Raw genomic sequence first — 12,575 nt, 5'->3', positions numbered from 1 at the left:
CCCCTCCCCTCCCTTCCCTTCCTTCCTCCTATATAACTCTGCTCTCCCTTTTGTTTCTTTGATTCTTTCTGCTACTCTTGGCCTTCTGCTCTTTTGCTCTCTGTCTCTCTGTCTGTCTTTGTCTTTGTGTCTGTCTGTCTTTGTGTCTGTCTTTGTGTCTGTCTTTGTGTCTGTCTTTGTGTCTGTCTGTCTGTCTGTCTGTCTGTCTGTCTGTCTGTCTCTCTCTCTCTCTCCACCACCCCCCCCAGCATGCTGGCCAGGTTGAGTGTACTACTATCTCTCCCTGCTCTGGGCTCTCCAGATGCCTCTGACTGAAGCTCCCTCATACCTACTGTAAAATCCATAGCCTCACCTCATATCGTGGAGCGGTCATGTCCTCATTTCAATCACAGGCTAGGACAGTAACTAAGTAAATGAACAATTAGAAAAAAAAACTACAAATCATCAAGAGGACAGACAGCAACCACACCTTTCAGTAATTAACTATTGATAGTCTCAATTTCCCAATCAAAGGACAGAAATTAGCAGGTAGGATTTTTAAAACAGGATCCAGCCCAGCAGTTAAGAGCACTGGCTGCTTTTCTAGAGGACTCAGATTCAATTCCCAGTACTTACATGGTCACTAACAGCCAAAAAATAACAACAACAACAACAGCAGCAACAACAACAGATGATGATTTCAACACCCCAGTCTCACATACATTGACTTGTGTGACACTACTACTACTGCTGCTACTATAAAAGGCAGAACCATACATCACCCCAAAGATCACCTGTACCCACCACCATTGAGTCTTCTCACTATCCACTACCCCTGGCTCTGGCGACTGTTAATCCATCTCCATTCATACGGGCATGTCATTTGTCTTATGAAGAAATCACCCCCTTAGTCACCTTTTCATATCAGTGCACCCCACCCACCCTCCATTCAGCAGGAGGCCCTTACCTCTAAGAGGAACTTCGTTTCTAGAGGGTAAGTTCATTGTAATCAGTGAAGCTGAAGGCTACATGTTGGACACTGATTGTATGGAAATGTTTTCAGCTTTAAGTTGGGGTTACTGGTGTCTTATGGTTTTTTTTTATTACTGTAATAAAACACTATGACTTAAAGCAACTTAGGACATCACTTCATCTTACAGTTCAAAGTCAGAGGACATCCCTGAGGGACATCAGGGAAGGAAATCAGGGCAGAAACCTGGAGGCAGGAGCTGATGCAGAGGCCATGGAGGAGTGCTGCTTATAGGCTGGCTTTCTATGGCTTTCTTATACCACCCAAGGCCAGCAGCCCAGGGGTGACACCTCCCATAGTGGCCTGGGCTTCCCACGTCAATCATTAATTCAGAAGATGTACTACAGACTTAACTACCAGCCAGTCTTGTGGAAACATTTTCTCAACTGAGAATCCCTCTTCACAATGATTCTAGCTTGTATCAAGTTGACATAAAACGATCCAGAACACTTGTCTGTTTCCTAGTTGTCACTCAGAGACTGACTTTTATAAATGTTGTAACTTTGGTAATTAAATTCCCTGAAAGGCACAGGGTGGGGCTTCCAGTTAACAGTGGAACAGAAGTTTCTTGTATTGAGAGGAGACATGAACATTACTGGAGAGGCTGTGAATTTGGACTTCTGCTGGAGAAAGGATAGCCTAGACCTTTCTCCAGACCCTGCGAGCCTCATACAGCAGCCTGTGGCTCCCCACTGCCTTCCCCTGCATGGCAGTAAGGCACACTCAAGGTGTCTGGATCCCCACAGTGACGCCAGAGTCAGGACCGCATCTGCCACCCATGGGTAGCTGTCAGTGCTCCAGTGCTCCCATGCTGTGTCTTCTGTGCTCCAGTGCTCCCATGCTGTGTCTTCTACGCTCCAGTGCTCCCATGCTGTGTCTTCTGCACTCCAGTTCTCCCATGCTGTGTCTTCTGCGCTCCAGTGCTCCCATGCTGTGTCTTCTGCGCTCCAGTGCTCCCATGCTGTGTCTTCTGCGCTCCAGTGCTCCCATGCTGTGTCTTCTGGACCATTTACTATTTTCCCCTTTAGTCTTTTTTTCTGATCTTGGGATGTTTATCATTTTTTTTTTTTTGGAACTGGCTGTATGTTACAGGACTCCTCTCTTAAAATTCTACCTGCTTTGTGATGTCTGGGAGCAGAACACCATGCAGACATATGATGCCTTCTAGCAGAGTGTCTCAGGGTGAACTCCTTGTGGGTCACAGACATAACCTGTAGAACTTGCATGTGCAAAGTCCATAAAGCAGTGAGCAGAATGGATCAGAGCATTTTTGCTGCCAGGGCTGATGGCACATCTGCTCCATGTTTGGTTCCTGAGGTTTTCTATCTACTTTCTTTCAATTTGTCACAGCACTTCTTAGCTCAGTCATATCTTTCCTAGGGTAACTTGATTGACAGTTTTTGTAAGACAGTGGTTATTTATTTATTTATTTGCTTGCTTTTACAATTACTGGAGGGTAACCCCTAATCTACTCTTCTAACTGGTGTACCCTAGATACTTGCTGTTTCCCCAGCTGTGTGCTCACAGTCCATCTCCCTTCATGGCACCTTCCTCTCCCTCTCTTTCTTTGGTCTTTCTTCCTCCAACCAGCGCACTCTAAACCCACATGCCTCTAGTCCCTCCAGTAACTGGCTGTAGCCAATTTTATTTGACCAATAGTTCTAAATCAAGGAACAAGGATTGCACAACCAAAACTGGTAAGCAGGAGTATAGAATTCAGCATTGTAATACATAGCAATAGAGCAAACCTCCACACACTTGCAGGGAATGGTGGAAGGACCCAAGTAAAGCTGGCTGTGCCTTCTAGAAGAAGGGGATATGGGCATTGGTCAGAACACTGTCCTCTGTTGCCAGAGGCAGTATGAAGACCATGACAATACCCAGTAGTCACCAATGTTTTCAAATTTTTACTGTGTGTCTGCTCTGGTTTGGGGCCCTTCTGCCTAGCCTGGCCCCTCAGTCTCACCCACCCTGGGAGGTATGCCTCACTTGCATGCTTTTGATTAAGAGGCTGAAGGTCAGAGGGAAAAGTTACTTTCCTGGGGTCACATCCAGAGTCACCACTGTCTCTAGGGGGAGGTCTTAAGGCTCTTATGAGAACTAATAGGGGTAATCTAGAGAAACTCAGCCTGTGACTGCTCAGTGCCCGGCCATGTACATCAGTGTGGATCCAACTAGGTCTCATCTGGTGGTCTCCTTCTGTGGGGAGCGAGAGAATACAGTGAGCCAGTTTCTTTTTGAACAACTTTCCAGTGTTTTCAGAAGGAATTCTCAAAATTTGGAGGTAAGAAAGGAACTGTGTTGCCAATTATCCACCTCCACAGGCTGTTTGCACCTCTCTGTCTAGCTGAAGTGTAAAATGAAAATCCCCTGTAGTTATTTCCTTCTCAGAATGTCAGACCCAGAGAGGACTGGAAAGAACAGAGGCCAGGCTTCTGTGCTGTGGATCCTAAACACTAGGCTGTGCAGACAAAAGCAAAGAGGGGACAACGCAAGAGTCCTCCATCTCTGCTGATGACTTCACTTGTGATTTGAATCACACAGTCTAGGCTACTTTAAAAAAAATGGGGTGACCAGGTGTGGTGCTGCATGCCTTTAATCCTAGAACTCAAGAGGCAGAGGCTAGTGGATTTCTATAGGTTCAAGGCCAGCCTGGTCTAGATGTGGATCTCCAGGATAGCTAGGGCTACATAATTTCAACAAATAAATATATTTGTGCTGCTATGAAGGAACTCGAGGAGGGAAGTGTTATTACTGCTTCATTTTTATAGGTGAGAAAACTGAGAAATAAAAGGCTGGATAAATTTTCAGTCATCTAGAGAGGTGGTACTGGGAATCTCTACCTGCAGCCGTGCAGACTGGGTGATCAACAGTTAAGGTTGTGAGCTTCTCTTTTAAAGACAAACATTAAAGAACCTCTGAAATGTTTCCCACATACAGGTGTGAACAAATGGTCTTGCTCTGTAAAGGGATTTGGGGACTATCATGTAACCTGCTGACATGTTTTGAACAAACTAGTGGTCATCCATGCTGGGTGAGGCCAGCTTGTCTCTGATCAAGTCTGGAAAACCACAATAATCACTGACAAACTGAACTGAGTGCTGGGAAAGAGTATTGCTTTCCCAAACACTTCACAGTGACAAATTGTTTTTTTCTCAGGGGGAAAGCTCCACAGCACACTTTTGTTCCCTTGTGCTAACACCTCCACATCAAATTAGGAGAATCCAAAATTCACATTCTTCCAAACAAAAGCATAATCAGGCCTATAAAGCAATACCCCACTCCTGGTACCAACTTCTGTCTTAGTTAGGGTTTTATTGCTGTGAACAGACACCATGATCATGGCAAGCCATTGCTGGCTTACAGGTTCAGAGGTTCAGTCCATTCTCATCAAGGCAGAAGCATGGCAGCATCCAGGCAGGCATGCTACAGGAGGAGCTGAGAGTTCTACATCAATCAAAGGAAGCTGGGAATAGACTGGGCATCCTCAGGCAGCTAGGGGGAAGATCTCCAAACCCACCCCCACCATGACACACTTCCTGCAACAAAGCCACACCTTCTAATAGTGGCACTCCCTGGGACAAGCATATGCACACCATCTCACAAGCCATCTTCCTAGCTCCATCTGGGTTACACAGACTTGAGTTCAAGGCTTGACTCCTCCTCTAGCGAATCTTGCCTCCAGTCAACTCTGCCTCTAGCAGGCTGTGGGGCTGTGAGAAGTTTCATTCTCTGAAATAGTTTGCACCATAACTTAGCATACTCAGAAGTTTCAGTTCTGAATGTTGTCATCACAAAGAAATGAGGAATGCAGGTCCTGAGCAACATTTTACTGTACCCCAGATAAATACAGAATTGTCATCTATTAATCCACAACGGAATCCACAGAGTAAGGCTTGAAGGCTGGAGAGATGGCTCAGCAGTTAGAGCACTTGCTGCTCTTACAAGGACCCAGTTTTTGTTCCCAGCACCCACATGGCAGATAACAACTGTCTGTGACTACAGTTCCAGAGAATCTGATGCCCTCTTCTGGCATCTGTGGACACTGCATGCTCAAACACACAGACACATACATGCACACACATATGCACACGCAGGCAGGCATGCACATGTGCACGTCCACATGCAGGTAAAATATTGATATACAGAAAATAAAAATAGACAAATCTTTAACACACTTTCTGTGGGTACAACAGAGAAACTGTTTTTTTTTTCTCCCCAGGGAATCAGAAATTCTGCTTGGTGCATGGGGGTCTCTGGGCGGGTGGGCTGATTGGAAGATGTCTCTAGTAGGGGGGGATCAATACCCAGTCCCTACAGGAATGTGTGGATGATTCAAGTTCAAGACTTGAGTGGGACATGCTAGGAGCTGTAGGAAGCTGTCTGGCTCCTGTGTGAGAGGTGCATTAGCCCTCCAGCATTTGCTGAGTACCTGCAGTGTTATGTTTGGAAGTGGTTCTAGGGAAAATCGTATTGGTTCCAATGGGTGGGATCTAATTAATTCAAACTGGCCTAAGAATATCTGGGTCCTTCGAGATGTCCTACTCTGATTGGCCAGACATGAGTCAGTAGCAGCGGTAGGATGGCATGGAGTCCCATAGACCAAGAGGAAGAGAGGTGGATTCTTAAAACAGTAGGACCATTGCTTTGAAAAGGTCAAAGAGAGACAGTCACTGCCCACCACTGAGATGGAAGCATCTTGAGAGTCGAGCTTCCATGTCCCTCAGTCAGAGCTCTTCCGGACACCAGGACCTGAGGGAAACAGTTTCTCAAAAGAAGTCAACTGTTCCCCGAAAGGAGATGCCAAGTAACTGTCAGGGACAATTTATACTTTGCATTTCCATGGTGACATTTAGACACTCGCCAACAGGCTTTATATATAGAGAATGCCACACTGTCCACTTGGGGTGTGAGTGGTCTCTGCTCAGTTTGAACAGGTTGCAACAGATGATTGCAACTTTTTGTCTTAGTTACTAATGTGACCATTAGTTTCCATTTTTGTCACTGTGACCAAATACCTGACAATAGCAACTTAAGGGAAGATGGTTTTGGCTTCTGGTTTGAGTGGATCATGGCAGCAACGGCATGGGGACCAGATTGGGATGTGGTTAGTTACATTGTGTCTATAGTCAGAAAGCCAAGGGAGACTAACGCTGGTGCTCAACTCATGTTTTACATCCTCATCAGCCCCTGTGGTGGTACCACCTACTTTCAAGAAGCATCTGCCCTCTTCAGTTACCGTCCCCAGGACCTCCCTCACAGTGATGCCCAGGGGTGTGTCTCCTAGGTAATTCTAAATCCAGTCAAGCTGACATTGAAGATGGGCCATCAGATCTTCCGGTGTTCTCCATGTGTCTGTGGAGGACTGATGAGGTGACGCCTATGTGTTTTACTCTTGGGTAAGAGGCACAAAGACAGAAAAATATCATGGCTGCTGTTGTTAGGTGCTCTTGACCCTCTCAGGAGACAGACACAGCTACAGTGTGTCAGATATTCTCTCAGAGACTGTGAAGCATGCAGGCTGTGTGAGACCAGAGGAGGCTTCTTTCTTTCACTATCCTGTGTCACAAGCTTTAGACTAGTGATTCTCGACCTGTGGGTTGTGACATGATGCCTTTGGGGGTCGAATGGCCCTTTCATAAGGATGACATTTCAGATACTTACATTATGATTCATAGCAGTAGGAAGATTACAGTTATGAAGTAGCAACAAAAATAATTTTATGGTTGAGGGAGCTCCATAACATGAGGAACTGTATTAAAGGGTTGCAGCATTAGGATGGCCGAGAACCACTGCTCTGGACTCTCGAGTCAAGGTGTGGGGCAGAAACTGACCATGCATGGACTGTCTGCTCATGTCCCCTAAAACCCATAATCATGGCAGGTTTCCCCAATAACATTAGGACAGGAAGGGGGTGGGTGATGGACACTGTAGAGGGACTCTTGGTAGCCATGTGGGAGGTGCTTTGCAGGTGGACGTCCTGGGGACTGAGAAAGGCTCTGTTGGACGATGGAGCCGGTGGATATTCTTCCTGTCAAGGGGGAGGCAAAGCCTCACAGGCGAGAGTGGGGCCAGCCAGCCCTGTCTCATTTCCTAGTTCACTAGACTCATATGAGTGGTTTGTTCTGCTGCCCACACCTGCAGGGATGTGTTGCCTCACTCCGAACTAAAAACAATGGGGCAGATTGATGGGGACTGGAAACTCCACAGAGCTGTGAGCCTAAGCGAGCTTGTTCTCCTTCTAAACAGATCCTCTTAGCTGTTTGCTGTGGTGATGTGAGGTGAGTGGCACACTGCAGGGGAGAAAAGGCAAGTATATTGGTGATAGTTCAGGAAATACTGACTTTCCGAAGAGAGCCCCTGATGATGGATCAATGTGGAGAGAGAAGCAGCTGAGAGCAGCTATGACGAGCAGGTGGGGTTCTTGCTATGTGTCTTGGATATCCAAGCTGGAGGTGTCCAGAATACATGGAACAATTGCTCTCTTTGGATACTCTAGTCTTATCTGCCTGGCAAACAGTCCCCCCCCCACCAGGTCTGTTGTTCTAATAGGATTGGATTCTCCGTGCCTCTATCTACCCTAGAAGTGTGCGGATGACCCAAGCATGGCCATCCCAGTCACAAGATCAATTGTAATGAGTACTTGACTCAATCAGGGCAAATCACAGTTAGATGATAGGACTCTTTCTGGAATTAATTGGGAAAGAAAAACTTCCTTTCCACAAGGGGCTTCCTAGCAGGAAATTCTAGCCAGCTTGGAGCTGCTGGTCATCATTTTCTCACTTGTTTGGGTGAGCCTGCCTGGGACAGCATGACCAGCCAGTGGAGAGAGAGCCTGATGTCACCTGTGGAACATTCATGGCTAGCTATGATTGAAGCTGGATTTCTCAATTACACAGATCAATATATACTTCTTCTTTTTTTTTTAATCAGTTGCAGTTGACTTAAACTACTTAGCTCAGCCACTGGGATTTGGAATCTGGTCTTCTAAAGGGAAACAGAGCTTGAGGAAGACATTGGGGTGCTAGGCTGGAGCTGTGGGTGTGAACTCAGAGTCGGAGGGGAAACCACGGGTGTGGACATGAGACTAGCCATGATTTGGGAGCTGGTATAGAGATGTGCCCAGAGACACTTCTAACTGCAACGCGCTAACAGTAAGCTGTTCTTATAAAGTTCTGATGTTTATAACGAATTGAGAGAATACTTTAAGGCACTTAAAAAACAATAAAAGTACAATAGCACAATTAGTAAAGAGGCTTGCCATGTAAGCGTGAAGACCTGAGTCTGGATCCAGGGTCAGATGTGGCAGCTGTAATGTCAGCAGTCGGAGAGGCAGAGCGCGGAGGATCCCTGGGGCTTCGTGGGTCAGCTAGTCTAGCTGAGCCCGAAAGTTCTAAGTTCAGTGAGAAACACTGTCTCAAAAACTAACAAGGTGATGATCAACAGAATAAGACAACCAGGGTCAACCTCTGGTCTCCACAAGCACCTTCTACTCCCTTGCCCACGCCCACGCCCACGCCCACGCCCACAATGCAATAAGACTAGCAACGTTTTGTTTGTTTTCTGTTATATTTTTTTATAAGGAAGATGAAATCAGACATTTTGGAAGCAGTTTTTAGGGGAGAGGAGAGGAAAATAGAGGTTCCTCTGAAGCGTTTCCAGAATTCCTACCACTCCGATGTCATTCTGCACTGATGGAAGTCTGCAGTGGTGTATCATATAAAAAGCAGGTTGGGTAAGTCTCTGCTAGGACTTGACACATTAACGCATCTTCCCAATGCTGCTGAGTCACCAGGGAGTAATTTAATGACTAGAACAGTTAAGGACAAGGATCAGTTAGGTCTTGGAGCCCATCTACTGCTCTGAGTCCCCTGTGTGCTATTCAGGCTCTTTGCCTAAGCTTTGATGGTACTTGTACTTCGTTGTATGAGACTGGCTTATCGCACACAGGTGCTGTAGCTAGGTTGTGTTTGTCATTCTTTGTCACTAAGGGGTCATCTGGGGGAAAGTTACAAAAAAAGTTTGAGTCCACCTCCAGCAATCGGAGGGGACAGAACAAGAACGATTGAGCTTGGCATCTCATAGAACTTTGTTCTGCCCACAGGTTAGGCCACGTCTTACCTCAATGAGCAGCTTGGCTGAGCTCCTCAATGCCCCTGAGACTCGGTTTCCCCATCTATTAAATAGAATATTGTGTAGGGATCCATGTGAGGATTCAGTGACATTAGCTGCTATCAGGGACACCGCATGAGCACATGTGCACAGCCAGGGTTCAATACTCACTAAGCATCAATAAAGGAGCTTAACTTTTATTATTTTAAAATAATATGTGGGGGCTGGTGAGATGGCTCAGCAGTTAAGAGCACTGACTGCTCTTCTAGAGGTCATGAGTTCAAATCCCAGCAACCACATGGTGGTTCACAACCATCTGCAATGAGATCTGATGCCCTCATATGGGTGTCTGGAGACAGCTACAGTATACTTACATATAATAAATAAATAAATAATCTAACAAAAAAAAAGATGACAGTGAAAAAAAAAGTTGAATCTTTAAAAAAAAAATGTGGTGGCGGGAGGGGTGTGCACATGAGTGCAGGTGCCCACGGAGGACAGAGGTGTTGGCCTCCTCTGGAGTTACAGGCAGTTGTTGAGTCTTAACTGCTGAGCCATTTTTCCAGCTCCAAAGGAGCTTTTTTTTTTTTCTGTGTTACTCTTTTTATTATTGTATACAGGCAAAAGTGCCTGTGGTCCCAGGGCAGTGCAGGTTTGCACAAAGTAAAGGGGAAACGTCCTTTTTCATCTCTCTGTTCACCTTGCCCGTGGCTTCTCCAGGAAAGAATATTCTTCCAAGTGTACTTTTACGTGTGCAAATTTGTGTGCATACAACACACACCTGTCTACCTACACATGTGTACACAGCCTTTCACACCTACCACACACCAGGGCATGGTAACATATTTATGACAGTGACATCTTTGTAAAGCCAATACATATAGACAAGTATAAGAAACAAATTCATTTTTAAGTTGTTCAAATAGTTTAAAGGGGGACATGGCTGATTTTTTTTTTTTTTTTTGCTGTCAGAGTATACATATATATTCTCACAGATCATGTTATTCACCCATTTAAAGTGCACAGTTCTAAGGATTTTTAGCATGTTCGTGACTGATATAAGCATCACCACAATTAATTATAGGACATTTTCACTATGTAAAAAATAAGCCCCCTAATTTTTAGCTCTCAGCTTCTCAGCACCCTTGGGTCATCCTTACACAGGCAACAATTTCCATCATGTCCCTATACATTCATCTGGCATTTTTTTTTCATATAGACTTATATGACTCATGGTCTTTTTAAAAAAAAGATTCATTTTTATTTTATGTGTGTTCGCCTGCATGTATGTATGTGTACCATGTGCGTGCCTGGTGCTCTTTGGGATCAGACGTGGGAGTTTGATCTGCTGGAACTGGCGTTATGGATAGTGGTGGGTCAACATGTGGGTGCTGGGAATCCGACCCTGATCCTCTGCAAGAACAAGTGCTCTTAACCATTGAGCCATCTCTCCAACCTTACAAACCATGTTTTAGAGAGTATCTTCGTTCCTATGCACATTCATATGTGGATACTGTTAGGATACATTTCTGAAAGGGGCTAATCCTGAACTAAAGGATTTATGGTATAATTTTATGAAGAATAATTAAGTTGTTATGTGAATATTTGATTAACTCATGCTGCTCTGTCCAGGAATAAGTGCCTTCTTCCACATCCCCCTCAAAGACAGTGTTGTGTCCTCTGCTTGGTATCTGTTTTAATTTGCAATGGTCTTATTATGGGTAATAGTTTTTCTGTTGAAGGACCATTTTTCCATCCTTTTCCATGAATGCTCTTTCCACGTCCTTTGCTTTTCTTCTGTGATAGCTGTTAAGGTTTTTTTTTTAATTGTGGGAGTCTTGTATTGATTAAAAACATGAGTTGAAAAGACCCTTTTCCATATGTATTTTTAACTTCTGATTAACCATTTTGTAAAAAACTGTGAGATGTTATTTCTCATGGAATTAAAGATATTCGTTTATTCCTTCATCTTTGGGAGTTTTGATCCAGACTTTGAAGGGCCTTCTTTAGGGGACCTTGGGGTGGGTCAGTGGTAAAGGCACTGGCTGTACAAGCCCAATGATTTCAGTGCAACTCCTAGAACTCAAAAGGAGAGAACCGACTCTCCACGTTGACCTCTGACCTCCACCTGTGTTTTGTGCCATACACATCCCCTTCCCACAAAAAGCAAACAAATATAAATTCTTACAAAAGAAAAGCTTTCTTCATTCCAAGTTTACAGAACTTCAGACTTGTGGTTTTATTTGTTATATTTAAGTCTCTAGAATGTATTCCAGAATAAGACTAGGTTTGAATCCAACCTTCTTCAGGATTGCTGTCCAACATTTCAAACATTTTTAGAACAAACCTCCTTCTCAGAGTGATCTGAAGGACTTTTACTGTAGGCTACATTCCTCAGTGGGTCAAATTTCAGTTCTACTCTATATTGGGGGTCATTAACGTTTGATATTTCAATATAAAGATTGTAATTAGTTTGTCCTGTTTTCAAACAGCCCAGCTGGCATTTTTATTGGTATAACATTAGATTCATAGCTCTACTTAGGGAGAGTTGGTATTTTATGGTGAATCTGCCTGAAGCACTTGGCAGGACAAAGGATGAGAGAACCATGTAGAGATATTCCCAAACCTGAAATACTTTGCTCATCTCAAGTCAGAAGCCCTAAATGCTGACCAGTTTTCCTCTGGTTCATATGTAGGGGACATCCCATGAGCACTTGGGATGCTTGTGGCCAGATTCCAAAAGAGCTTGGAAGAGCTTGGAATATTCCTGCAGGGTGAGCATAGCTGCTCTGCTGGGCTTGGATTCAAGTTCATGGTTAGGCTGGAAAGAGTCTTGAGGCTGGTACTCACTGAACACCACGTTATCCCTGGGCCTCCTGCTGGCACTTGCTAATAGCTGAGATGTGAAGAGGTCTGTTCTTCTGCAAGGGCTGTATCTACTCTTAGACTTAAGGGCCAGTGTGTGGAAGGAACGACTTCCACAGCAGCAGACCAGCAGCAGTGGTTTCAAATACCATAGCTCATGGAACTTGCTGGAGGTGAGCCAGGCAGTAAGTAAGGTCTCCTATAGCCATGGTACCTTCGGTCCTTGACACTCCTGTCCAGAGTCAGTCTGGCTTGCAGGGCGGGCTTGTCCTTCTACCATGCAGGAAGATATTTCAGATCAAATGGAGGATTTTATTTCTGATCTTTCACACAAACCCCCAAGGCAGGAAGAACCCCAGAATCTCGGTGATGTACTTGAAAACTGCTCAGTTTTCTACAATATCTGTGTATTAAAATGTACATTTTCATTTATAAGTCTTTGGCTTTGGATAAGGAGCAGTAGATACCTGCATTCATTCCTGTGAACGGAGGCTGGGGAGCCGTGATTCTTGAAGAAAGGAGTGTGGCTGAAACCTCCCCCCAGGATGTATCCGATTTATAACTTTTCTATCTGAAGTCCTAAAAGAGA

Source organism: Grammomys surdaster, unplaced genomic scaffold, assembly GCF_004785775.1.
Source record: "Grammomys surdaster isolate TR1022 unplaced genomic scaffold, NIH_TR_1.0 125669, whole genome shotgun sequence".
Lineage (NCBI taxonomy): Eukaryota > Metazoa > Chordata > Mammalia > Rodentia > Muridae > Grammomys > Grammomys surdaster.
Note: the sequence above shows the minus strand (reverse complement) of the source record.